This window comes from Anarhichas minor, unplaced genomic scaffold, assembly GCF_050575085.1.
Source record: "Anarhichas minor isolate MPS153535 unplaced genomic scaffold, ASM5057508v1 ptg000023l, whole genome shotgun sequence".
In the NCBI taxonomy this organism is placed as follows: Eukaryota; Metazoa; Chordata; class Actinopteri; order Perciformes; family Anarhichadidae; genus Anarhichas; species Anarhichas minor.
In genome coordinates, this window is record NW_027466469.1 from 5029412 (window position 1) to 5056015 (window position 26604).

Sequence of the window (26604 nt, forward strand, 5' to 3'; positions counted from 1 at the left end):
GAATGAAAATTGACAGACATTTCAGGAATGTTTGATTTCTGCTTTCCTACTTTGTTGACTAGTTATATTAACTGGTGTGTTCTGAACTTCAGGGACAACACTGAAGACTCCATACAGCACTCAACTTACTCTACCATATGCCAACAAAGGAACATTTAACAAGGCAATATGTCCCCAAAAGACAACTTCCAGCTGCCGAAACCCGGGATTGAACCAGGGACATTTAGATCTTCAGTCTAACGCTCTCCCAACTGAGCTATTTCGGCACAAAAATGGTGCCTGGATTGGCGCTCAGACAACATACAAAGCATCTGGAAAAAATTGCCGGAATTTCGGGGAAAAGCAACGATCCATGAACCATCAAGAGGCTCTTGCACTGTCGCTTAGCATCGGACTAGCTTAGCTCCAGTTTACAATTCAAAACAATCCAACACTGAAGACTCCATACAGCACTCAACTTACTCTACCATATGCCAACAAAGGAACATTTAACGAGGCAATATGTCCCCAAAACAAAACTTCCAGCTGCCGAAACCCGGGATTGAACCAGGGACATTTAGATCTTCAGTCTAACGCTCTCCCAACTGAGCTATTTTGGCATGAAAAGGGTGCCTGGAGTGGCGCTCAGACAACATACAAAGCATCTGGAAAAAATTGACGGAATTTCGGGAAAAAGCAACGATCCATGAACCATCAAGAGGCTCTTGCACTGTCGCTTAGCATCGGACTAGCTTAGCTCCAGTTTACAATTCAAAACAATCCAACACTGAAGACTCCATACAGCACTCAACTTACTCTACCATATGCCAACAAAGGAACATTTAATGAGGCAATATGTCCGCAAAACACAACTTCCAGCTGCCGAAACCCGGGATTGAACCAGGGACATTTAGATCTTCAGTCTGACGCTCTCCCAACTGAGCTATTTCGGCACAAAAAGGGTGCCTGGAGTGGCGCTCAGACAACATACAAAGCATCTGGAAAAAATTGCCGGAATTTCGTGAAAAAGCAACGATCCATGAACCATAACGAGGCTCTTGCACTGTGGATTAGCATCGGACTAGCTTAGCTCCAGTTTACAATTCAAAACAATCCAACACTGAAGACTCCATACAGCACTCAACTTACTCTACCATATGCCAACAAAGGAACATTTAATGAGACAATATGTCCCCAAAACACAAATTCCAGCTGCCGAAACCCGGGATTGAACCAGGGACATTTAGATCTTCAGTCTAACGCTCTCCCAACTGAGCTATTTCGGAACAAAAGGGGTGCCTGGAGTGGCGCTCAGACAACATACAAAGCATCTGGAAAAAATTGCCGGAATTTCGGGGAAAAGCAACGATCCATGAACCATCAAGAGTCTCTTGCACTGTCGCTTAGCATAGGACTAGCTTAGCTCCAGTTTACAATTCAAAACAATCCAACACTGAAGACTCCATACAGCACTCAACTTACTCTACCATATGCCAACAAAGGAACATTTAACGAGGCAATATGTCCCCAAAACACAACTTCCAGCTGCCGAAACCCGGGATTGAACCAGGGACATTTAGATCTTCAGTCTAACGCTCTCCCAACTGAGCTATTTCGGCACAAAAGGGGTGCCTGGAGTGGCGCTCAGACAACATACAAAGCATCTGGAAAAAATTGCCGGAATTTCGGGGAAAAGCAACGATCCATGAACCATCAAGAGTCTCTTGCACTGTCGCTTAGCATAGGACTAGCTTAGCTCCAGTTTACAATTCAAAACAATCCAACACTGAAGACTCCATACAGCACTCAACTTACTCTACCATATGCCAACAAAGGAACATTTAACGAGGCAATATGTCACCAAAACACAACTTCCAGCTGCCGAAACCCGGAATTGAACCAGGGACATTTAGATCTTCAGTCTAACGCTCTCCCAACTGAGCTATTTCGGCACAAAAAAGGTGCCTGGAGTGGCGCTCAGACAACATACAAAGCATCAGGAAAAAATTGCCGGAATTCGGGAAAAAAGCAACGATCCATGAACCATCAAGAGGCTCTTGCACTGTCACTTAGCATCGGACTAGCTTAGCTCCAGCTTACAATTCAAAACAATCCAACACTGAAGACTCCATACAGCACTCAACTTACTCTACCATATGCCAACAAAGGAACATTTAATGAGGCAATATGTCCCCAAAACACAACTTCCAGCTGCCGAAACCCGGGATTGAACCAGGGACATTTAGATCTTCAGTCTAACGCTCTCCCAACTGAGCTATTTCGGCACAAAAGGACTGCCTGGAGTGGCGCTCAGACAACATACAAAGCATCTGGAAAAAATTGACGGAATTTCGGGAAAAAGCAACGATCCATGAACCATCAAGAGGCTCTTGCACTGTCGCTTAGCATCGGACTAGCTTAGCTACAGTTTACAATTCAAAGCAATCTAACACTGAACTCTCCATACAGGCCTCAACCTCAGGGTGAGCACATAAGGGAAGCGAGTGAATCGCACCAGATTGCTGTGAATGAATGAAAATTGACAGACATTTCAGGAATGTTTGATTTCTGCTTTCCTACTTTGTTGACTAGTTATATTAACTGGTGTGTTCTGAACTTCAGGGACAACACTGAAGACTCCATACAGCACTCAACTTACTCTACCATATGCCAACAAAGGAACATTTAACAAGGCAATATGTCCCCAAAACACAACTTCCAGCTGCCGAAACCCGGGATTGAACCAGGGACATTTAGATCTTCAGTCTAACGCTCTCCCAACTGAGCTATTTCGGCACAAAAATGGTGCCTGGATTGGCGCTCAGACAACATACAAAGCATCTGGAAAAAATTGCCGGAATTTCGGGGAAAAGCAACGATCCATGAACCATCAAGAGGCTCTTGCACTGTCGCTTAGCATCGGACTAGCTTAGCTCCAGTTTACAATTCAAAACAATCCAACACTGAAGACTCCATACAGCACTCAACTTACTCTACCATATGCCAACAAAGGAACATTTAACGAGGCAATATGTCCCCAAAACAAAACTTCCAGCTGCCGAAACCCGGGATTGAACCAGGGACATTTAGATCTTCAGTCTAACGCTCTCCCAACTGAGCTATTTTGGCATGAAAAGGGTGCCTGGAGTGGCGCTCAGACAACATACAAAGCATCTGGAAAAAATTGACGGAATTTCGGGAAAAAGCAACGATCCATGAACCATCAAGAGGCTCTTGCACTGTCGCTTAGCATCGGACTAGCTTAGCTCCAGTTTACAATTCAAAACAATCCAACACTGAAGACTCCATACAGGCCTCAACCTCAGGGTGAGCACATAAGGGAAGCGAGTGAATCGCACCAGATTGCTGTGAATGAATGAAAATTGACAGACATTTCAGGAATGTTTGCTTTCTGCTTTCCTACTTTGTTGATTAGTTATATTAACTGGTGTGTTCTGAACTTCAGGGACAACACTGAAGACTCCATACAGCACTCAACTTACTCTACCATATGCCAACAAAGGAACATTTAACTAGGCAATATGTCCCCAAAACACAACTTCCAGCTGCCGAAAACCGGGATTGAACCAGGGACATTTAGATCTTCAGTCTAACGCTCTCCCAACTGAGCTATTTCGGCACAAAAGGGGTGCCTGGAGTGGCACTCAGACAACATACAAAGCATCTGGAAAAAATTGCCGGAATTTCGGGGAAAAGCAACGATCCATGAACCATCAAGAGGCTCTTGCACTGTCACTTAGCATCGGACTAGCTTAGCTCCAGTTTACAATTCAAAACAATCCAACACTGAACTCTCCATACAGGCCTCAACCTCAGGGTGAGCACATAAGGGAAGCGAGTGAATGGCACCAGATTGCTGTGAATGAATGAAAAATGACAGACATTTCAGGAATGTCTGCTTTCCTACTTTGTTGACTAGTTATATTAACTGGTGTGTTCTGAACTTCAGGGACAACACTGAAGACTCCATACAGCACTCAACTTACTCTACCATATGCCAACAAAGGAACATTTAACTAGGCAATATGTCCCCAAAACACAACTTCCAGCTGCCGAAACCCGGGATTGAACCAGGGACATTTAGATCTTCAGTCTAACGCTCTCCCAACTGAGCTATTTCGGCACAAAAGGGGTGCCTGGAGTGGCACTCAGACAACATACAAAGCATCTGGAAAAAATTGCCGGAATTTCGGGGAAAAGCAACGATCCATGAACCATCAAGAGGCTCTTGCACTGTCACTTAGCATCGGACTAGCTTAGCTCCAGTTTACAATTCAAAACAATCCAACACTGAACTCTCCATACAGGCCTCAACCTCAGGGTGAGCACATAAGGGAAGCGAGTGAATGGCACCAGATTGCTGTGAATGAATGAAAAATGACAGACATTTCAGGAATGTCTGCTTTCCTACTTTGTTGACTAGTTATATTAACTGGTGTGTTCTGAACTTCAGGGACAACACTGAAGACTCCATACAGCACTCAACTTACTCTACCATATGCCAACAAAGGAACATTTAACTAGGCAATATGTCCCCAAAACACAACTTCCAGCTGCCGAAACCCGGGATTGAACCAGGGACATTTAGATCTTCAGTTTAACGCTCTCCCAACTGAGCTATTTCGGCACAAAAGGGGTGCCTGGAGTGGCACTCAGACAACATACAAAGCATCTGGAAAAAATTGCCGGAATTTCGGGGAAAAGCAACGATCCATGAACCATCAAGAGGCTCTTGCACTGTCACTTAGCATCGGACTAGCTTAGCTCCAGTTTACAATTCAAAACAATCCAACACTGAACTCTCCATACAGGCCTCAACCTCAGGGTGAGCACATAAGGGAAGCGAGTGAATGGCACCAGATTGCTGTGAATGAATGAAAAATGACAGACATTTCAGGAATGTTTGCTTTCTGCTTTCCTACTTTGTTGACTAGTTATATTAACTGGTGTGTTCTGAACTTCAGGGACAACACTGAAGACTCCATACAGCACTCAACTTACTCTACCATATGCCAACAAAGGAACATTTAACTAGGCAATATGTCCCCAAAACACAACTTCCAGCTGCCGAAACCCGGGATTGAACCAGGGACATTTAGATCTTCAGTCTAACGCTCTCCCAACTGAGCTATTTCGGCACAAAAGGGGTGCCTGGAGTGGCACTCAGACAACATACAAAGCATCTGGAAAAAATTGCCGGAATTTCGGGGAAAAGCAACGATCCATGAACCATCAAGAGGCTCTTGCACTGTCACTTAGCATCGGACTAGCTTAGCTCCAGTTTACAATTCAAAACAATCCAACACTGAACTCTCCATACAGGCCTCAACCTCAGGGTGAGCACATAAGGGAAGCGAGTGAATGGCACCAGATTGCTGTGAATGAATGAAAAATGACAGACATTTCAGGAATGTTTGCTTTCTGCTTTCCTACTTTGTTGACTAGTTATATTAACTGGTGTGTTCTGAACTTCAGGGACAACACTGAAGACTCCATACAGCACTCAACTTACTCTACCATATGCCAACAAAGGAACATTTAACTAGGCAATATGTCCCCAAAACACAACTTCCAGCTGCCGAAACCCGGGATTGAACCAGGGACATTTAAATCTTCAGTCTAACGCTCTCCCAACTGAGCTATTTTGGCACAAAAAGGGTGCCTGGAGTGGCGCTCAGACAACATACAAAGCATCTGGAAAAAATTGCCGGAATTTCGGGGAAAAGCAACGATCCATGAACCATCAAGAGTCTCTTGCACTGTCGCTTAGCATCGGACTAGCTTAGCTCCAGTTTACAATTCAAAACAATCCAACACTGAAGACTCCATACAGCACTCAACTTACTCTACCATATGCCAACAAAGGAACATTTAATGAGGCAATATGTCCGCAAAACACAACTTCCAGCTGCCGAAACCCGGGATTGAACCAGGGACATTTAGATCTTCAGTCTGACGCTCTCCCAACTGAGCTATTTCTGCACAAAAAGGGTGCCTGGAGTGGCGCTCAGACAACATACAAAGCATCTGGAAAAAATTGCCGGAATTTCGTGAAAAAGCAACGATCCATGAACCATAACGAGGCTCTTGCACTGTGGATTAGCATCGGACTAGCTTAGCTCCAGTTTACAATTCAAAACAATCCAACACTGAAGACTCCATACAGCACTCAACTTACTCTACCATATGCCAACAAAGGAACATTTAATGAGGCAATATGTCCGCAAAACACAACTTCCAGCTGCCGAAACCCGGGATTGAACCAGGGACATTTAGATCTTCAGTCTGACGCTCTCCCAACTGAGCTATTTCGGCAAAAAAAGGGTGCCTGGAGTGGCGCTCAGACAACATACAAAGCATCTGGAAAAAATTGCCGGAATTTCGTGAAAAAGCAACGATCCTTGAACCATAACGAGGCTCTTGCACTGTGGATTAGCATCGGACTAGCTTAGCTCCAGTTTACAATTCAAAACAATCCAACACTGAAGACTCCATACAGCACTCAACTTACTCTACCATATGCCAACAAAGGAACATTTAATGAGACAATATGTCCCCAAAACACAACTTCCAGCTGCCGAAACCCGGGATTGAACCAGGGACATTTAGATCTTCAGTCTGACGCTCTCCCAACTGAGCTATTTCGGCAAAAAAAGGGTGCCTGTAGTGGCACTCAGACAACATACAAAGCATCTGGAAAAAATTGACGGAATTTCGGGAAAAAGCAACGATCCATGAACCATCAAGAGGCTCTTGCACTGTCGCTTAGCATCGGACTAGCTTAGCTACAGTTTACAATTCAAAGCAATCTAACACTGAACTCTCCATACAGGCCTCAACCTCAGGGTGAGCACATAAGGGAAGCGAGTGAATCGCACCAGATTGCTGTGAATGAATGAAAATTGACAGACATTTCAGGAATGTTTGATTTCTGCTTTCCTACTTTGTTGAGTAGTTATATTAACTGGTGTGTTCTGAACTTCAGGGACAACACTGAAGACTCCATACAGCACTCAACTTACTCTACCATATGCCAACAAAGGAACATTTAACAAGGCAATATGTCCCCAAAACACAACTTCCAGCTGCCGAAACCCGGGATTGAACCAGGGACATTTAGATCTTCAGTCTAACGCTCTCCCAACTGAGCTATTTCGGCACAAAAATGGTGCCTGGATTGGCGCTCAGACAACATACAAAGCATCTGGAAAAAATTGCCGGAATTTCGGGGAAAAGCAACGATCCATGAACCATCAAGAGGCTCTTGCACTGTCGCTTAGCATCGGACTAGCTTAGCTCCAGTTTACAATTCAAAACAATCCAACACTGAAGACTCCATACAGCACTCAACTTACTCTACCATATGCCAACAAAGGAACATTTAACGAGGCAATATGTCCCCAAAACAAAACTTCCAGCTGCCGAAACCCGGGATTGAACCAGGGACATTTAGATCTTCAGTCTAACGCTCTCCCAACTGAGCTATTTTGGCATGAAAAGGGTGCCTGGAGTGGCGCTCAGACAACATACAAAGCATCTGGAAAAAATTGACAGAATTTCGGGAAAAAGCAACGATCCATGAACCATCAAGAGGCTCTTGCACTGTCGCTTAGCATCGGACTAGCTTAGCTCCAGTTTACAATTCAAAACAATCCAACACTGAAGACTCCATACAGGCCTCAACCTCAGGGTGAGCACATAAGGGAAGCGAGTGAATCGCACCAGATTGCTGTGAATGAATGAAAATTGACAGACATTTCAGGAATGTTTGCTTTCTGCTTTCCTACTTTGTTGATTAGTTATATTAACTGGTGTGTTCTGAACTTCAGGGACAACACTGAAGACTCCATACAGCACTCAACTTACTCTACCATATGCCAACAAAGGAACATTTAACTAGGCAATATGTCCCCAAAACACAACTTCCAGCTGCCGAAAACCGGGATTGAACCAGGGACATTTAGATCTTCAGTCTAACGCTCTCCCAACTGAGCTATTTCGGCACAAAAGGGGTGCCTGGAGTGGCACTCAGACAACATACAAAGCATCTGGAAAAAATTGCCGGAATTTCGGGGAAAAGCAACGATCCATGAACCATCAAGAGGCTCTTGCACTGTCACTTAGCATCGGACTAGCTTAGCTCCAGTTTACAATTCAAAACAATCCAACACTGAACTCTCCATACAGGCCTCAACCTCAGGGTGAGCACATAAGGGAAGCGAGTGAATGGCACCAGATTGCTGTGAATGAATGAAAAATGACAGACATTTCAGGAATGTCTGCTTTCCTACTTTGTTGACTAGTTATATTAACTGGTGTGTTCTGAACTTCAGGGACAACACTGAAGACTCCATACAGCACTCAACTTACTCTACCATATGCCAACAAAGGAACATTTAACTAGGCAATATGTCCCCAAAACACAACTTCCAGCTGCCGAAACCCGGGATTGAACCAGGGACATTTAGATCTTCAGTCTAACGCTCTCCCAACTGAGCTATTTCGGCACAAAAGGGGTGCCTGGAGTGGCACTCAGACAACATACAAAGCATCTGGAAAAAATTGCCGGAATTTCGGGGAAAAGCAACGATCCATGAACCATCAAGAGGCTCTTGCACTGTCACTTAGCATCGGACTAGCTTAGCTCCAGTTTACAATTCAAAACAATCCAACACTGAACTCTCCATACAGGCCTCAACCTCAGGGTGAGCACATAAGGGAAGCGAGTGAATGGCACCAGATTGCTGTGAATGAATGAAAAATGACAGACATTTCAGGAATGTCTGCTTTCCTACTTTGTTGACTAGTTATATTAACTGGTGTGTTCTGAACTTCAGGGACAACACTGAAGACTCCATACAGCACTCAACTTACTCTACCATATGCCAACAAAGGAACATTTAACTAGGCAATATGTCCCCAAAACACAACTTCCAGCTGCCGAAACCCGGGATTGAACCAGGGACATTTAGATCTTCAGTTTAACGCTCTCCCAACTGAGCTATTTCGGCACAAAAGGGGTGCCTGGAGTGGCACTCAGACAACATACAAAGCATCTGGAAAAAATTGCCGGAATTTCGGGGAAAAGCAACGATCCATGAACCATCAAGAGGCTCTTGCACTGTCACTTAGCATCGGACTAGCTTAGCTCCAGTTTACAATTCAAAACAATCCAACACTGAACTCTCCATACAGGCCTCAACCTCAGGGTGAGCACATAAGGGAAGCGAGTGAATGGCACCAGATTGCTGTGAATGAATGAAAAATGACAGACATTTCAGGAATGTTTGCTTTCTGCTTTCCTACTTTGTTGACTAGTTATATTAACTGGTGTGTTCTGAACTTCAGGGACAACACTGAAGACTCCATACAGCACTCAACTTACTCTACCATATGCCAACAAAGGAACATTTAACTAGGCAATATGTCCCCAAAACACAACTTCCAGCTGCCGAAACCCGGGATTGAACCAGGGACATTTAGATCTTCAGTCTAACGCTCTCCCAACTGAGCTATTTCGGCACAAAAGGGGTGCCTGGAGTGGCACTCAGACAACATACAAAGCATCTGGAAAAAATTGCCGGAATTTCGGGGAAAAGCAACGATCCATGAACCATCAAGAGGCTCTTGCACTGTCACTTAGCATCGGACTAGCTTAGCTCCAGTTTACAATTCAAAACAATCCAACACTGAACTCTCCATACAGGCCTCAACCTCAGGGTGAGCACATAAGGGAAGCGAGTGAATGGCACCAGATTGCTGTGAATGAATGAAAAATGACAGACATTTCAGGAATGTTTGCTTTCTGCTTTCCTACTTTGTTGACTAGTTATATTAACTGGTGTGTTCTGAACTTCAGGGACAACACTGAAGACTCCATACAGCACTCAACTTACTCTACCATATGCCAACAAAGGAACATTTAACTAGGCAATATGTCCCCAAAACACAACTTCCAGCTGCCGAAACCCGGGATTGAACCAGGGACATTTAAATCTTCAGTCTAACGCTCTCCCAACTGAGCTATTTTGGCACAAAAAGGGTGCCTGGAGTGGCGCTCAGACAACATACAAAGCATCTGGAAAAAATTGCCGGAATTTCGGGGAAAAGCAACGATCCATGAACCATCAAGAGTCTCTTGCACTGTCGCTTAGCATCGGACTAGCTTAGCTCCAGTTTACAATTCAAAACAATCCAACACTGAAGACTCCATACAGCACTCAACTTACTCTACCATATGCCAACAAAGGAACATTTAATGAGGCAATATGTCCGCAAAACACAACTTCCAGCTGCCGAAACCCGGGATTGAACCAGGGACATTTAGATCTTCAGTCTGACGCTCTCCCAACTGAGCTATTTCTGCACAAAAAGGGTGCCTGGAGTGGCGCTCAGACAACATACAAAGCATCTGGAAAAAATTGCCGGAATTTCGTGAAAAAGCAACGATCCATGAACCATAACGAGGCTCTTGCACTGTGGATTAGCATCGGACTAGCTTAGCTCCAGTTTACAATTCAAAACAATCCAACACTGAAGACTCCATACAGCACTCAACTTACTCTACCATATGCCAACAAAGGAACATTTAATGAGGCAATATGTCCGCAAAACACAACTTCCAGCTGCCGAAACCCGGGATTGAACCAGGGACATTTAGATCTTCAGTCTGACGCTCTCCCAACTGAGCTATTTCGGCAAAAAAAGGGTGCCTGGAGTGGCGCTCAGACAACATACAAAGCATCTGGAAAAAATTGCCGGAATTTCGTGAAAAAGCAACGATCCTTGAACCATAACGAGGCTCTTGCACTGTGGATTAGCATCGGACTAGCTTAGCTCCAGTTTACAATTCAAAACAATCCAACACTGAAGACTCCATACAGCACTCAACTTACTCTACCATATGCCAACAAAGGAACATTTAATGAGACAATATGTCCCCAAAACACAAATTCCAGCTGCCGAAACCCGGGATTGAACCAGGGACATTTAAATCTTCAGTCTAACGCTCTCCCAACTGAGCTATTTCGGCACAAAAGGGGTGCCTGGAGTGGCGCTCAGACAACATACAAAGCATCTGGAAAAAATTGCCGGAATTTCGGGGAAAAGCAACGATCCATGAACCATCAAGAGGCTCTTGCACTGTCGCTTAACATCGGACTAGCTTAGCTCCAGTTTACAATTCAAAACAATCCAACACTGAAGACTCCATACAGCACTCAACTTACTCTACCATATGCCAACAAAGGAACATTTAATGAGGCAATATGTCCGCAAAACACAACTTCCAGCTGCCGAAACCCGGGATTGAACCAGGGACATTTAGATCTTCAGTCTGACGCTCTCCCAACTGAGCTATTTCGGCACAAAAAGGGTGCCTGGAGTGGCGCTCAGACAACATACAAAGCATCTGGAAAAAATTGCCGGAATTTCGTGAAAAAGCAACGATCCATGAACCATAACGAGGCTCTTGCACTGTGGATTAGCATCGGACTAGCTTAGCTCCAGTTTACAATTCAAAACAATCCAACACTGAAGACTCCATACAGCACTCAACTTACTCTACCATATGCCAACAAAGGAACATTTAATGAGACAATATGTCCCCATAACACAAATTCCAGCTGCCGAAACCCGGGATTGAACCAGGGACATTTAGATCTTCAGTCTAACGCTCTCCCAACTGAGCTATTTCGGAACAAAAGGGGTGCCTGGAGTGGCGCTCAGACAACATACAAAGCATCTGGAAAAAATTGCCGGAATTTCGGGGAAAAGCAACGATCCATGAACCATCAAGAGTCTCTTGCACTGTCGCTTAGCATAGGACTAGCTTAGCTCCAGTTTACAATTCAAAACAATCCAACACTGAAGACTCCATACAGCACTCAACTTACTCTACCATATGCCAACAAAGGAACATTTAACGAGGCAATATGTCCCCAAAACACAACTTCCAGCTGCCGAAACCCGGGATTGAACCAGTGACATTTAGATCTTCAGTCTAACGCTCTCCCAACTGAGCTATTTCGGCACAAAAGGGGTGCCTGGAGTGGCGCTCAGACAACATACAAAGCATCTGGAAAAAATTGCCGGAATTTCGGGGAAAAGCAACGATCCATGAACCATCAAGAGTCTCTTGCACTGTCGCTTAGCATAGGACTAGCTTAGCTCCAGTTTACAATTCAAAACAATCCAACACTGAAGACTCCATACAGCACTCAACTTACTCTACCATATGCCAACAAAGGAACATTTAACGAGGCAATATGTCCCCAAAACACAACTTCCAGCTGCCGAAACCCGGAATTGAACCAGGGACATTTAGATCTTCAGTCTAACGCTCTCCCAACTGAGCTATTTCGGCACAAAAAAGTTGCCTGGAGTGGCGCTCAGACAACATACAAAGCATCAGGAAAAAATTGCCGGAATTCGGGAAAAAAGCAACGATCCATGAACCATCAAGAGGCTCTTGCACTGTCACTTAGCATCGGACTAGCTTAGCTCCAGCTTACAATTCAAAACAATCCAACACTGAAGACTCCATACAGGCCTCAACCTCAGGGTGAGCACATAAGGGAAGCGAGTGAATCGCACCAGATTGCTGTGAATGAATGAAAATTGACAGACATTTCAGGAATGTTTGCTTTCTGCTTTCCTACTTTGTTGATTAGTTATATTAACTGGTGTGTTCTGAACTTCAGGGACAACACTGAAGACTCCATACAGCACTCAACTTACTCTACAATATGCCAACAAAGGAACATTTAACAAGGCAATATGTCCCCAAAACACAACTTCCAGCTGCCGAAACCCGGGATTGAACCAGGGACATTTAGATCTTCAGTCTAACGCTCTCCCAACTGAGCTATTTCGGCACAAAAAGGGTGCCTGGAGTGGCGCTCAGACAACATACAAAGCATCTGGAAAAAATTGCCGGAATTTCGGGAAAAAGCAACGATCCATGAACCATCAAGAGGCTCTTGCACTGTCGCTTAGCATCGGACTAGCTTAGCTACAGTTTACAATTCAAAGCAATCTAACACTGAACTCTCCATACAGGCCTCAACCTCAGGGTGAGCACATAAGGGAAGCGAGTGAATCGCACCAGATTGCTGTGAATGAATGAAAATTGACAGACATTTCAGGAATGTTTGCTTTCTGCTTTCCTACTTTGTTGACTAGTTATATTAACTGGTGTGTTCTGAACTTCAGGGACAACACTGAAGACTCCATACAGCACTCAACTTACTCTACCATATGCCAACAAAGGAACATTTAACGAGGCAATATGTCCCCAAAACACAACTTCCAGCTGCCGAAACCCGGGATTGAACCAGGGACATTTAGATCTTCAGTCTAACGCTCTCCCAACTGAGCTATTTCGGCACAAAAAGGGTGCCTGGAGTGGCGCTCAGACAACATACAAAGCATCTGGAAAAAATTGCCGGAATTTCAGGAAAAAGCAACGATCCATGAACCATCAAGAGGCTCTTGCACTGTCGCTTAGCATCGGACTAGCTTAGCTCCAGTTTACAATTCAAAACAATCCAACACTGAAGACTCCATACAGCACTCAACTTACTCTACCATATGCCAACAAAGGAACATTTAACGAGGCAATATGTCCCCAAAACAAAACTTCCAGCTGCCGAAACCCGGGATTGAACCAGGGACATTTAGATCTTCAGTCTAACGCTCTCCCAACTGAGCTATTTTGGCATGAAAAGGGTGCCTGGAGTGGCGCTCAGACAACATACAAAGCATCTGGAAAAAATTGCCGGAATTTCGGGAAAAAGCAACGATCCATGAACCATCAAGAGGCTCTTGCACTGTCGCTTAGCATCGGACTAGCTTAGCTACAGTTTACAATTCAAAGCAATCTAACACTGAACTCTCCATACAGGCCTCAACCTCAGGGTGAGCACATAAGGGAAGCGAGTGAATCGCACCAGATTGCTGTGAATGAATGAAAATTGACAGACATTTCAGGAATGTTTGCTTTCTGCTTTCCAACTTTGTTGACTAGTTATATTAACTGGTGTGTTCTGAACTTCAGGGACAACACTGAAGACTCCATACAGCACTCAACTTACTCTACAATATGCCAACAAAGGAACATTTAACAAGGCAATATGTCCCCAAAACACAACTTCCAGCTGCCGAAACCCGGGATTGAACCAGGGACATTTAGATCTTCAGTCTAACGCTCTCCCAACTGAGCTATTTCGGCACAAAAAGGGTGCCTGGAGTGGCGCTCAGACAACATACAAAGCATCTGGAAAAAATTGCCGGAATTTCGGGAAAAAGCAACGATCCATGAACCATCAAGAGGCTCTTGCACTGTCGCTTAGCATCGGACTAGCTTAGCTCCAGTTTACAATTCAAAACAATCCAACACTGAAGACTCCATACAGCACTCAACTTACTCTACCATATGCCAACAAAGGAACATTTAACGAGGCAATATGTCCCCAAAACAAAACTTCCAGCTGCCGAAACCCGGGATTGAACCAGGGACATTTAGATCTTCAGTCTAACGCTCTCCCAACTGAGCTATTTTGGCATGAAAAGGGTGCCTGGAGTGGCGCTCAGACAACATACAAAGCATCTGGAAAAAATTGACGGAATTTCGGGAAAAAGCAACGATCCATGAACCATCAAGAGGCTCTTGCACTGTCGCTTAGCATCGGACTAGCTTAGCTACAGTTTACAATTCAAAGCAATCTAACACTGAACTCTCCATACAGGCCTCAACCTCAGGGTGAGCACATAAGGGAAGCGAGTGAATCGCACCAGATTGCTGTGAATGAATGAAAATTGACAGACATTTCAGGAATGTTTGCTTTCTGCTTTCCAACTTTGTTGACTAGTTATATTAACTGGTGTGTTCTGAACTTCAGGGACAACACTGAAGACTCCATACAGCACTCAACTTACTCTACAATATGCCAACAAAGGAACATTTAACAAGGCAATATGTCCCCAAAACACAACTTCCAGCTGCCGAAACCCGGGATTGAACCAGGGACATTTAGATCTTCAGTCTAACGCTCTCCCAACTGAGCTATTTCGGCACAAAAAGGGTGCCTGGAGTGGCGCTCAGACAACATACAAAGCATCTGGAAAAAATTGCCGGAATTTCGGGAAAAAGCAACGATCCATGAACCATCAAGAGGCTCTTGCACTGTCGCTTAGCATCGGACTAGCTTAGCTCCAGTTTACAATTCAAAACAATCCAACACTGAAGACTCCATACAGCACTCAACTTACTCTACCATATGCCAACAAAGGAACATTTAACGAGGCAATATGTCCCCAAAACAAAACTTCCAGCTGCCGAAACCCGGGATTGAACCAGGGACATTTAGATCTTCAGTCTAACGCTCTCCCAACTGAGCTATTTTGGCATGAAAAGGGTGCCTGGAGTGGCGCTCAGACAACATACAAAGCATCTGGAAAAAATTGACGGAATTTCGGGAAAAAGCAACGATCCATGAACCATCAAGAGGCTCTTGCACTGTCGCTTAGCATCGGACTAGCTGAGCTCCAGTTTACAATTCAAAACAATCCAACACTGAAGACTCCATACAGGCCTCAACCTCAGGGTGAGCACATAAGGGAAGCGAGTGAATCGCACCAGATTGCTGTGAATGAATGAAAATTGACAGACATTTCAGGAATGTTTGCTTTCTGCTTTCCTACTTTGTTGATTAGTTATATTAACTGGTGTGTTCTGAACTTCAGGGACAACACTGAAGACTCCATACAGCACTCAACTTACTCTACAATATGCCAACAAAGGAACATTTAACAAGGCAATATGTCCCCAAAACACAACTTCCAGCTGCCGAAACCCGGGATTGAACCAGGGACATTTAGATCTTCAGTCTAACGCTCTCCCAACTGAGCTATTTCGGCACAAAAAGGGTGCCTGGAGTGGCGCTCAGACAACATACAAAGCATCTGGAAAAAATTGCCGGAATTTCGGGAAAAAGCAACGATCCATGAACCATCAAGAGGCTCTTGCACTGTCGCTTAGCATCGGACTAGCTTAGCTACAGTTTACAATTCAAAGCAATCTAACACTGAACTCTCCATACAGGCCTCAACCTCAGGGTGAGCACATAAGGGAAGCGAGTGAATCGCACCAGATTGCTGTGAATGAATGAAAATTGACAGACATTTCAGGAATGTTTGCTTTCTGCTTTCCTACTTTGTTGACTAGTTATATTAACTGGTGTGTTCTGAACTTCAGGGACAACACTGAAGACTCCATACAGCACTCAACTTACTCTACCATATGCCAACAAAGGAACATTTAACAAGGCAATATGTCCCCAAAACACAACTTCCAGCTGCCGAAACCCGGGATTGAACCAGGGACATTTAGATCTTCAGTCTAACGCTCTCCCAACTGAGCTATTTCGGCACTAAAAGGGTGCCTGGAGTGGCGCTCAGACAACATACAAAGCATCTGGAAAAAATTGACGGAATTTCGGGAAAAAGCAACGATCCATGAACCATCAAGAGGCTCTTGCACTGTCGCTTAGCATCGGACTAGCTTAGCTACAGTTTACAATTCAAAGCAATCTAACACTGAACTCTCCATACAGGCCTCAACCTCAGGGTGAGCACATAAGGGAAGCGAGTGAATCGCACCAGATTGCTGTGAATGAATGAAAATTGACAGACATTTCAGGAATGTTTGATTTCTGCTTTCCTACTTTGTTGACTAGTTATATTAACTGGTGTGTTCTGAACTTCAGGGACAACACTGAAGACTCCATACAGCACTCAACTTACTCTACAATATGCCAACAAAGGAACATTTAACAAGGCAATATGTCCCCAAAACACAACTTCCAGCTGCCGAAACCCGGGATTGAACCAGGGACATTTAGATCTTCAGTCTAACGCTCTCCCAACTGAGCTATTTCGGCACAAAAATGGTGCCTGGATTGGCGCTCAGACAACATACAAAGCATCTGGAAAAAATTGCCGGAATTTCGGGGAAAAGCAACGATCCATGAACCATCAAGAGGCTCTTGCACTGTCGCTTAGCATCGGACTAGCTTAGCTCCAGTTTACAATTCAAAACAATCCAACACTGAAGACTCCATACAGCACTCAACTTACTCTACCATATGCCAACAAAGGAACATTTAACGAGGCAATATGTCCCCAAAACAAAACTTCCAGCTGCCGAAACCCGGGATTGAACCAGGGACATTTAGATCTTCAGTCTAACGCTCTCCCAACTGAGCTATTTTGGCATGAAAAGGGTGCCTGGAGTGGCGCTCAGACAACATACAAAGCATCTGGAAAAAATTGACGGAATTTCGGGAAAAAGCAACGATCCATGAACCATCAAGAGGCTCTTGCACTGTCGCTTAGCATCGGACTAGCTTAGCTCCAGTTTACAATTCAAAACAATCCAACACTGAAGACTCCATACAGGCCTCAACCTCAGGGTGAGCACATAAGGGAAGCGAGTGAATCGCACCAGATTGCTGTGAATGAATGAAAATTGACAGACATTTCAGGAATGTTTGCTTTCTGCTTTCCTACTTTGTTGATTAGTTATATTAACTGGTGTGTTCTGAACTTCAGGGACAACACTGAAGACTCCATACAGCACTCAACTTACTCTACAATATGCCAACAAAGGAACATTTAACAAGGCAATATGTCCCCAAAACACAACTTCCAGCTGCCGAAACCCGGGATTGAACCAGGGACATTTAGATCTTCAGTCTAACGCTCTCCCAACTGAGCTATTTCGGCACAAAAAGGGTGCCTGGAGTGGCGCTCAGACAACATACAAAGCATCTGGAAAAAATTGCCGGAATTTCGGGAAAAAGCAACGATCCATGAACCATCAAGAGGCTCTTGCACTGTCGCTTAGCATCGGACTAGCTTAGCTACAGTTTACAATTCAAAGCAATCTAACACTGAACTCTCCATACAGGCCTCAACCTCAGGGTGAGCACATAAGGGAAGCGAGTGAATCGCACCAGATTGCTGTGAATGAATGAAAATTGACAGACATTTCAGGAATGTTTGCTTTCTGCTTTCCTACTTTGTTGACTAGTTATATTAACTGGTGTGTTCTGAACTTCAGGGACAACACTGAAGACTCCATACAGCACTCAACTTACTCTACCATATGCCAACAAAGGAACATTTAACCAGGCAATATGTCCCCAAAACACAACTTCCAGCTGCCGAAACCCGGGATTGAACCAGGGACATTTAGATCTTCAGTCTAACGCTCTCCCAACTGAGCTATTTTGGCATGAAAATGGTGCCTGGAGTGGCGCTCAGACAACATACAAAGCATCTGGAAAAAATTGACGGAATTTCGGGAAAAAGCAACGATCCATGAACCATCAAGAGGCTCTTGCACTGTCGCTTAGCATCGGACTAGCTTAGCTCCAGTTTACAATTCAAAACAATCCAACACTGAAGACTCCATACAGGCCTCAACCTCAGGGTGAGCACATAAGGGAAGCGAGTGAATCGCACCAGATTGCTGTGAATGAATGAAAATTGACAGACATTTCAGGAATGTTTGCTTTCTGCTTTCCTACTTTGTTGATTAGTTATATTAACTGGTGTGTTCTGAACTTCAGGGACAACACTGAAGACTCCATACAGCACTCAACTTACTCTACAATATGCCAACAAAGGAACATTTAACAAGGCAATATGTCCCCAAAACACAACTTCCAGCTGCCGAAACCCGGGATTGAACCAGGGACATTTAGATCTTCAGTCTAACGCTCTCCCAACTGAGCTATTTCGGCACTAAAAGGGTGCCTGGAGTGGCGCTCAGACAACATACAAAGCATCTGGAAAAAATTGCCGGAATTTCGGGAAAAAGCAACGATCCATGAACCATCAAGAGGCTCTTGCACTGTCGCTTAGCATCGGACTAGCTTAGCTACAGTTTACAATTCAAAGCAATCTAACACTGAACTCTCCATACAGGCCTCAACCTCAGGGTGAGCACATAAGGGAAGCGAGTGAATCGCACCAGATTGCTGTGAATGAATGAAAATTGACAGATATTTCAGGAATGTTTGCTTTCTGCTTTCCTACTTTGTTGACTAGTTATATTAACTGGTGTGTTCTGAACTTCAGGGACAACACTGAAGACTCCATACAGCACTCAACTTACTCTACCATATGCCAACAAAGGAACATTTAACGAGGCAATATGTCCCCAAAACACAACTTCCAGCTGCCGAAACCCGGGATTGAACCAGGGACATTTAGATCTTCAGTCTAACGCTCTCCCAACTGAGCTATTTCGGCACGAAAAGGGTGCCTGGAGTGGCGCTCAGACAACATACAAAGCATCTGGAAAAAATTGCCGGAATTTCAGGAAAAAGCAACGATCCATGAACCATCAAGAGGCTCTTGCACTGTCGCTTAGCATCGGACTAGCTTAGCTCCAGTTTACAATTCAAAACAATCCAACACTGAAGACTCCATACAGCACTCAACTTACTCTACCATATGCCAACAAAGGAACATTTAACGAGGCAATATGTCCCCAAAACAAAACTTCCAGCTGCCGAAACCCGGGATTGAACCAGGGACATTTAGATCTTCAGTCTAACGCTCTCCCAACTGAGCTATTTTGGCATGAAAAGGGTGCCTGGAGTGGCGCTCAGACAACATACAAAGCATCTGGAAAAAATTGCCGGAATTTCGGGAAAAAGCAACGATCCATGAACCATCAAGAGGCTCTTGCACTGTCGCTTAGCATCGGACTAGCTTAGCTACAGTTTACAATTCAAAGCAATCTAACACTGAACTCTCCATACAGGCCTCAACCTCAGGGTGAGCACATAAGGGAAGCGAGTGAATCGCACCAGATTGCTGTGAATGAATGAAAATTGACAGACATTTCAGGAATGTTTGCTTTCTGCTTTCCAACTTTGTTGACTAGTTATATTAACTGGTGTGTTCTGAACTTCAGGGACAACACTGAAGACTCCATACAGCACTCAACTTACTCTACAATATGCCAACAAAGGAACATTTAACAAGGCAATATGTCCCCAAAACACAACTTCCAGCTGCCGAAACCCGGGATTGAACCAGGGACATTTAGATCTTCAGTCTAACGCTCTCCCAACTGAGCTATTTCGGCACAAAAAGGGTGCCTGGAGTGGCGCTCAGACAACATACAAAGCATCTGGAAAAAATTGCCGGAATTTCGGGAAAAAGCAACGATCCATGAACCATCAAGAGGCTCTTGCACTGTCGCTTAGCATCGGACTAGCTTAGCTCCAGTTTACAATTCAAAACAATCCAACACTGAAGACTCCATACAGGCCTCAACCTCAGGGTGAGCACATAAGGGAAGCGAGTGAATCGCACCAGATTGCTGTGAATGAATGAAAATTGACAGACATTTCAGGAATGTTTGCTTTCTGCTTTCCTACTTTGTTGATTAGTTATATTAACTGGTGTGTTCTGAACTTCAGGGACAACACTGAAGACTCCATACAGCACTCAACTTACTCTACAATATGCCAACAAAGGAACATTTAACAAGGCAATATGTCCCCAAAACACAACTTCCAGCTGCCAAAACCCGGGATTGAACCAGGGACATTTAGATCTTCAGTCTAACGCTCTCCCAACTGAGCTATTTCGGCACTAAAAGGGTGCCTGGAGTGGCGCTCAGACAACATACAAAGCATCTGGAAAAAATTGACGGAATTTCGGGAAAAAGCAACGATCCATGAACCATCAAGAGGCTCTTGCACTGTCGCTTAGCATCGGACTAGCTTAGCTACAGTTTACAATTCAAAGCAATCTAACACTGAACTCTCCATACAGGCCTCAACCTCAGGGTGAGCACATAAGGGAAGCGAGTGAATCGCACCAGATTGCTGTGAATGAATGAAAATTGACAGATATTTCAGGAATGTTTGCTTTCTGCTTTCCTACTTTGTTGACTAGTTATATTAACTGGTGTGTTCTGAACTTCAGGGACAACACTGAAGACTCCATACAGCACTCAACTTACTCTACCATATGCCAACAAAGGAACATTTAACGAGGCAATATGTCCCCAAAACACAACTTCCAGCTGCCGAAACCCGGGATTGAACCAGGGACATTTAGATCTTCAGTCTAACGCTCTCCCAACTGAGCTATTTCGGCACGAAAAGGGTGCCTGGAGTGGCGCTCAGACAACATACAAAGCATCTGGAAAAAATTGCCGGAATTTCAGGAAAAAGCAACGATCCATGAACCATCAAGAGGCTCTTGCACTGTCGCTTAGCATCGGACTAGCTTAGCTCCAATTTACAATTCAAAACAATCCAACACTGAAGACTCCATACAGCACTCAACTTACTCTACCATATGCCAACAAAGGAACATTTAACGAGGCAATATGTCCCCAAAACAAAACTTCCAGCTGCCGAAACCCGGGATTGAACCAGGGACATTTAGATCTTCAGTCTAACGCTCTCCCAACTGAGCTATTTTGGCATGAAAAGGGTGCCTGGAGTGGCGCTCAGACAACATACAAAGCATCTGGAAAAAATTGCCGGAATTTCGGGGAAAAGCAACGATCCATGAACCATCAAGAGGCTCTTGCACTGTCGCTTAGCATCGGACTAGCTTAGCTACAGTTTACAATTCAAAGCAATCTAACACTGAACTCTCCATACAGGCCTCAACCTCAGGGTGAGCACATAAGGGAAGCGAGTGAATCGCACCAGATTGCTGTGAATGAATGAAAATTGACAGACATTTCAGGAATGTTTGCTTTCTGCTTTCCAACTTTGTTGACTAGTTATATTAACTGGTGTGTTCTGAACTTCAGGGACAACACTGAAGACTCCATACAGCACTCAACTTACTCTACAATATGCCAACAAAGGAACATTTAACAAGGCAATATGTCCCCAAAACACAACTTCCAGCTGCCGAAACCCGGGATTGAACCAGGGACATTTAGATCTTCAGTCTAACGCTCTCCCAACTGAGCTATTTCGGCACAAAAAGGGTGCCTGGAGTGGCGCTCAGACAACATACAAAGCATCTGGAAAAAATTGCCGGAATTTCGGGAAAAAGCAACGATCCATGAACCATCAAGAGGCTCTTGCACTGTCGCTTAGCATCGGACTAGCTTAGCTCCAGTTTACAATTCAAAACAATCCAACACTGAAGACTCCATACAGCACTCAACTTACTCTACCATATGCCAACAAAGGAACATTTAACGAGGCAATATGTCCCCAAAACAAAACTTCCAGCTGCCGAAACCCGGGATTGAACCAGGGACATTTAGATCTTCAGTCTAAAGCTCTCCCAACTGAGCTATTTTGGCATGAAAAGGGTGCCTGGAGTGGCGCTCAGACAACATACAAAGCATCTGGAAAAAATTGACGGAATTTCGGGAAAAAGCAACGATCCATGAACCATCAAGAGGCTCTTGCACTGTCGCTTTGCATCGGACTAGCTTAGCTACAGTTTACAATTCAAAGCAATCTAACACTGAACTCTCCACACAGGCCTCAACCTCAGGGTGAGCACATAAGGGAAGCGAGTGAATTGCACCAGATTGCTGTGAATGAATGAAAATTGACAGACATTTCAGGAATGTTTGCTTTCTGCTTTCCTACTTTGTTGACTAGTTATATTAACTGGTGTGTTCTGAACTTCAGGGACAACACTGAAGACTCCATACAGCACTCAACTTACTCTACAATATGCCAACAAAGGAACATTTAACAAGGCAATATGTCCCCAAAACACAACTTCCAGCTGCCGAAACCCGGGATTGAACCAGGGACATTTAGATCTTCAGTCTAACGCTCTCCCAACTGAGCTATTTCGGCACAAAAAGGGTGCCTGGAGTGGCGCTCAGACAACATACAAAGCATCTGGAAAAAATTGCCGGAATTTCGGGAAAAAGCAACGATCCATGAACCATCAAGAGGCTCTTGCACTGTCGCTTAGCATCGGACTAGCTTAGCTACAGTTTACAATTCAAAGCAATCTAACACTGAACTCTCCATACAGGCCTCAACCTCAGGGTGAGCACATAAGGGAAGCGAGTGAATCGCACCAGATTGCTGTGAATGAATGAAAATTGACAGACATTTCAGGAATGTTTGCTTTCTGCTTTCCTACTTTGTTGACTAGTTATATTAACTGGTGTGTTCTGAACTTCAGGGACAACACTGAAGACTCCATACAGCACTCAACTTACTCTACCATATGCCAACAAAGGAACATTTAACCAGGCAATATGTCCCCAAAACACAACTTCCAGCTGCCGAAACCCGGGATTGAACCAGGGACATTTAGATCTTCAGTCTAACGCTCTCCCAACTGAGCTATTTTGGCATGAAAAGGGTGCCTGGAGTGGCGCTCAGACAACATACAAAGCATCTGGAAAAAATTGACGGAATTTCGGGAAAAAGCAACGATCCATGAACCATCAAGAGGCTCTTGCACTGTCGCTTAGCATCGGACTAGCTTAGCTCCAGTTTACAATTCAAAACAATCCAACACTGAAGACTCCATACAGGCCTCAACCTCAGGGTGAGCACATAAGGGAAGCGAGTGAATCGCACCAGATTGCTGTGAATGAATGAAAATTGACAGACATTTCAGGAATGTTTGCTTTCTGCTTTCCTACTTTGTTGATTAGTTATATTAACTGGTGTGTTCTGAACTTCAGGGACAACACTGAAGACTCCATACAGCACTCAACTTACTCTACAATATGCCAACAAAGGAACATTTAACAAGGCAATATGTCCCCAAAACACAACTTCCAGCTGCCGAAACCCGGGATTGAACCAGGGACATTTAGATCTTCAGTCTAACGCTCTCCCAACTGAGCTATTTCGGCACTAAAAGGGTGCCTGGAGTGGCGCTCAGACAACATACAAAGCATCTGGAAAAAATTGACGGAATTTCGGGAAAAAGCAACGATCCATGAACCATCAAGAGGCTCTTGCACTGTCGCTTAGCATCGGACTAGCTTAGCTACAGTTTACAATTCAAAGCAATCTAACACTGAACTCTCCATACAGGCCTCAACCTCAGGGTGAGCACATAAGGGAAGCGAGTGAATCGCACCAGATTGCTGTGAATGAATGAAAATTGACAGATATTTCAGGAATGTTTGCTTTCTGCTTTCCTACTTTGTTGACTAGTTATATTAACTGGTGTGTTCTGAACTTCAGGGACAACACTGAAGACTCCATACAGCACTCAACTTACTCTACCATATGCCAACAAAGGAACATTTAACGAGGCAATATGTCCCCAAAACACAACTTCCAGCTGCCGAAACCCGGGATTGAACCAGGTACATTTAGATCTTCAGTCTAACGCTCTCCCAACTGAGCTATTTCGGCACGAAAAGGGTGCCTGGAGTGGCGCTCAGACAACATACAAAGCATCTGGAAAAAATTGCCGGAATTTCAGGAAAAAGCAACGATCCATGAACCATCAAGAGGCTCTTGCACTGTCGCTTAGCATCGGACTAGCTTAGCTCCAGTTTACAATTCAAAACAATCCAACACTGAAGACTCCATACAGCACTCAACTTACTCTACCATATGCCAACAAAGGAACATTTAACGAGGCAATATGTCCCCAAAACAAAACTTCCAGCTGCCGAAACCCGGGATTGAACCAGGGACATTTAGATCTTCAGTCTAACGCTCTCCCAACTGAGCTATTTTGGCATGAAAAGGGTGCCTGGAGTGGCGCTCAGACAACATACAAAGCATCTGGAAAAAATTGCCGGAATTTCGGGAAAAAGCAACGATCCATGAACCATCAAGAGGCTCTTGCACTGTCGCTTAGCATCGGACTAGCTTAGCTACAGTTTACAATTCAAAGCAATCTAACACTGAACTCTCCATACAGGCCTCAACCTCAGGGTGAGCACATAAGGGAAGCGAGTGAATCGCACCAGATTGCTGTGAATGAATGAAAATTGACAGACATTTCAGGAATGTTTGCTTTCTGCTTTCCAACTTTGTTGACTAGTTATATTAACTGGTGTGTTCTGAACTTCAGGGACAACACTGAAGACTCCATACAGCACTCAACTTACTCTACAATATGCCAACAAAGGAACATTTAACAAGGCAATATGTCCCCAAAACACAACTTCCAGCTGCCGAAACCCGGGATTGAACCAGGGACATTTAGATCTTCAGTCTAACGCTCTCCCAACTGAGCTATTTCGGCACAAAAAGGGTGCCTGGAGTGGCGCTCAGACAACATACAAAGCATCTGGAAAAAATTGCCGGAATTTCGGGAAAAAGCAACGATCCATGAACCATCAAGAGGCTCTTGCACTGTCGCTTAGCATCGGACTAGCTTAGCTCCAGTTTACAATTCAAAACAATCCAACACTGAAGACTCCATACAGCACTCAACTTACTCTACCATATGCCAACAAAGGAACATTTAACGAGGCAATATGTCCCCAAAACAAAACTTCCAGCTGCCGAAACCCGGGATTGAACCAGGGACATTTAGATCTTCAGTCTAAAGCTCTCCCAACTGAGCTATTTTGGCATGAAAAGGGTGCCTGGAGTGGCGCTCAGACAACATACAAAGCATCTGGAAAAAATTGACGGAATTTCGGGAAAAAGCAACGATCCATGAACCATCAAGAGGCTCTTGCACTGTCGCTTAGCATCGGACTAGCTTAGCTCCAGTTTACAATTCAAAACAATCCAACACTGAAGACTCCATACAGGCCTCAACCTCAGGGTGAGCACATAAGGGAAGCGAGTGAATCGCACCAGATTGCTGTGAATGAATGAAAATTGACAGACATTTCAGGAATGTTTGCTTTCTGCTTTCCTACTTTGTTGATTAGTTATATTAACTGGTGTGTTCTGAACTTCAGGGACAACACTGAAGACTCCATACAGCACTCAACTTACTCTACAATATGCCAACAAAGGAACATTTAACAAGGCAATATGTCCCCAAAACACAACTTCCAGCTGCCGAAACCCGGGATTGAACCAGGGACATTTAGATCTTCAGTCTAACGCTCTCCCAACTGAGCTATTTCGGCACTAAAAGGGTGCCTGGAGTGGCGCTCAGACAACATACAAAGCATCTGGAAAAAATTGACGGAATTTCGGGAAAAAGCAACGATCCATGAACCATCAAGAGGCTCTTGCACTGTCGCTTAGCATCGGACTAGCTTAGCTACAGTTTACAATTCAAAGCAATCTAACACTGAACTCTCCATACAGGCCTCAACCTCAGGGTGAGCACATAAGGGAAGCGAGTGAATCGCACCAGATTGCTGTGAATGAATGAAAATTGACAGATATTTCAGGAATGTTTGCTTTCTGCTTTCCTACTTTGTTGACTAGTTATATTAACTGGTGTGTTCTGAACTTCAGGGACAACACTGAAGACTCCATACAGCACTCAACTTACTCTACCATATGCCAACAAAGGAACATTTAACGAGGCAATATGTCCCCAAAACACAACTTCCAGCTGCCGAAACCCGGGATTGAACCAGGGACATTTAGATCTTCAGTCTAACGCTCTCCCAACTGAGCTATTTCGGCA

General features: G+C 44.3%; 1 protein-coding gene and 30 non-coding genes across 31 annotated transcripts in view; all 31 read right to left on the reverse strand.

The window, feature by feature from the left end:
* slc60a1a (solute carrier family 60 member 1a) overlaps nucleotides 1–26604 on the reverse strand; it is a 156340-nt gene that overhangs the window by 70955 nt on the left and 58781 nt on the right. The gene's annotated exons all lie outside the window — the stretch shown is intronic.
* trnaf-gaa (transfer RNA phenylalanine (anticodon GAA)) lies at nucleotides 194–266 on the reverse strand. Its single transcript has one exon. It is a non-coding gene; the product is annotated as a tRNA-Phe (tRNA).
* trnaf-gaa (transfer RNA phenylalanine (anticodon GAA)) lies at nucleotides 1526–1598 on the reverse strand. Its single transcript has one exon. It is a non-coding gene; the product is annotated as a tRNA-Phe (tRNA).
* Nucleotides 1859–1931, reverse strand: trnaf-gaa (transfer RNA phenylalanine (anticodon GAA)). Its single transcript has one exon. It is a non-coding gene; the product is annotated as a tRNA-Phe (tRNA).
* Nucleotides 2192–2264, reverse strand: trnaf-gaa (transfer RNA phenylalanine (anticodon GAA)). The gene has a single exon. It is a non-coding gene; the product is annotated as a tRNA-Phe (tRNA).
* Nucleotides 2703–2775, reverse strand: trnaf-gaa (transfer RNA phenylalanine (anticodon GAA)). Its single transcript has one exon. It is a non-coding gene; the product is annotated as a tRNA-Phe (tRNA).
* On the reverse strand, nucleotides 4051–4123 carry trnaf-gaa (transfer RNA phenylalanine (anticodon GAA)). Its single transcript has one exon. It is a non-coding gene; the product is annotated as a tRNA-Phe (tRNA).
* On the reverse strand, nucleotides 5066–5138 carry trnaf-gaa (transfer RNA phenylalanine (anticodon GAA)). Its single transcript has one exon. It is a non-coding gene; the product is annotated as a tRNA-Phe (tRNA).
* trnaf-gaa (transfer RNA phenylalanine (anticodon GAA)) lies at nucleotides 7087–7159 on the reverse strand. The gene has a single exon. It is a non-coding gene; the product is annotated as a tRNA-Phe (tRNA).
* trnaf-gaa (transfer RNA phenylalanine (anticodon GAA)) lies at nucleotides 8435–8507 on the reverse strand. Its single transcript has one exon. It is a non-coding gene; the product is annotated as a tRNA-Phe (tRNA).
* trnaf-gaa (transfer RNA phenylalanine (anticodon GAA)) lies at nucleotides 9450–9522 on the reverse strand. Its single transcript has one exon. It is a non-coding gene; the product is annotated as a tRNA-Phe (tRNA).
* trnaf-gaa (transfer RNA phenylalanine (anticodon GAA)) lies at nucleotides 12292–12364 on the reverse strand. The gene has a single exon. It is a non-coding gene; the product is annotated as a tRNA-Phe (tRNA).
* Nucleotides 12803–12875, reverse strand: trnaf-gaa (transfer RNA phenylalanine (anticodon GAA)). The gene has a single exon. It is a non-coding gene; the product is annotated as a tRNA-Phe (tRNA).
* trnaf-gaa (transfer RNA phenylalanine (anticodon GAA)) lies at nucleotides 13314–13386 on the reverse strand. The gene has a single exon. It is a non-coding gene; the product is annotated as a tRNA-Phe (tRNA).
* On the reverse strand, nucleotides 14158–14230 carry trnaf-gaa (transfer RNA phenylalanine (anticodon GAA)). Its single transcript has one exon. It is a non-coding gene; the product is annotated as a tRNA-Phe (tRNA).
* trnaf-gaa (transfer RNA phenylalanine (anticodon GAA)) lies at nucleotides 15002–15074 on the reverse strand. Its single transcript has one exon. It is a non-coding gene; the product is annotated as a tRNA-Phe (tRNA).
* On the reverse strand, nucleotides 15846–15918 carry trnaf-gaa (transfer RNA phenylalanine (anticodon GAA)). The gene has a single exon. It is a non-coding gene; the product is annotated as a tRNA-Phe (tRNA).
* Nucleotides 16357–16429, reverse strand: trnaf-gaa (transfer RNA phenylalanine (anticodon GAA)). The gene has a single exon. It is a non-coding gene; the product is annotated as a tRNA-Phe (tRNA).
* On the reverse strand, nucleotides 16868–16940 carry trnaf-gaa (transfer RNA phenylalanine (anticodon GAA)). The gene has a single exon. It is a non-coding gene; the product is annotated as a tRNA-Phe (tRNA).
* trnaf-gaa (transfer RNA phenylalanine (anticodon GAA)) lies at nucleotides 17712–17784 on the reverse strand. The gene has a single exon. It is a non-coding gene; the product is annotated as a tRNA-Phe (tRNA).
* On the reverse strand, nucleotides 18734–18806 carry trnaf-gaa (transfer RNA phenylalanine (anticodon GAA)). The gene has a single exon. It is a non-coding gene; the product is annotated as a tRNA-Phe (tRNA).
* On the reverse strand, nucleotides 19245–19317 carry trnaf-gaa (transfer RNA phenylalanine (anticodon GAA)). Its single transcript has one exon. It is a non-coding gene; the product is annotated as a tRNA-Phe (tRNA).
* On the reverse strand, nucleotides 20089–20161 carry trnaf-gaa (transfer RNA phenylalanine (anticodon GAA)). Its single transcript has one exon. It is a non-coding gene; the product is annotated as a tRNA-Phe (tRNA).
* On the reverse strand, nucleotides 20600–20672 carry trnaf-gaa (transfer RNA phenylalanine (anticodon GAA)). The gene has a single exon. It is a non-coding gene; the product is annotated as a tRNA-Phe (tRNA).
* Nucleotides 21111–21183, reverse strand: trnaf-gaa (transfer RNA phenylalanine (anticodon GAA)). The gene has a single exon. It is a non-coding gene; the product is annotated as a tRNA-Phe (tRNA).
* trnaf-gaa (transfer RNA phenylalanine (anticodon GAA)) lies at nucleotides 21955–22027 on the reverse strand. Its single transcript has one exon. It is a non-coding gene; the product is annotated as a tRNA-Phe (tRNA).
* trnaf-gaa (transfer RNA phenylalanine (anticodon GAA)) lies at nucleotides 22799–22871 on the reverse strand. The gene has a single exon. It is a non-coding gene; the product is annotated as a tRNA-Phe (tRNA).
* trnaf-gaa (transfer RNA phenylalanine (anticodon GAA)) lies at nucleotides 23821–23893 on the reverse strand. The gene has a single exon. It is a non-coding gene; the product is annotated as a tRNA-Phe (tRNA).
* On the reverse strand, nucleotides 25176–25248 carry trnaf-gaa (transfer RNA phenylalanine (anticodon GAA)). Its single transcript has one exon. It is a non-coding gene; the product is annotated as a tRNA-Phe (tRNA).
* Nucleotides 26020–26092, reverse strand: trnaf-gaa (transfer RNA phenylalanine (anticodon GAA)). The gene has a single exon. It is a non-coding gene; the product is annotated as a tRNA-Phe (tRNA).
* Nucleotides 26531–26603, reverse strand: trnaf-gaa (transfer RNA phenylalanine (anticodon GAA)). The gene has a single exon. It is a non-coding gene; the product is annotated as a tRNA-Phe (tRNA).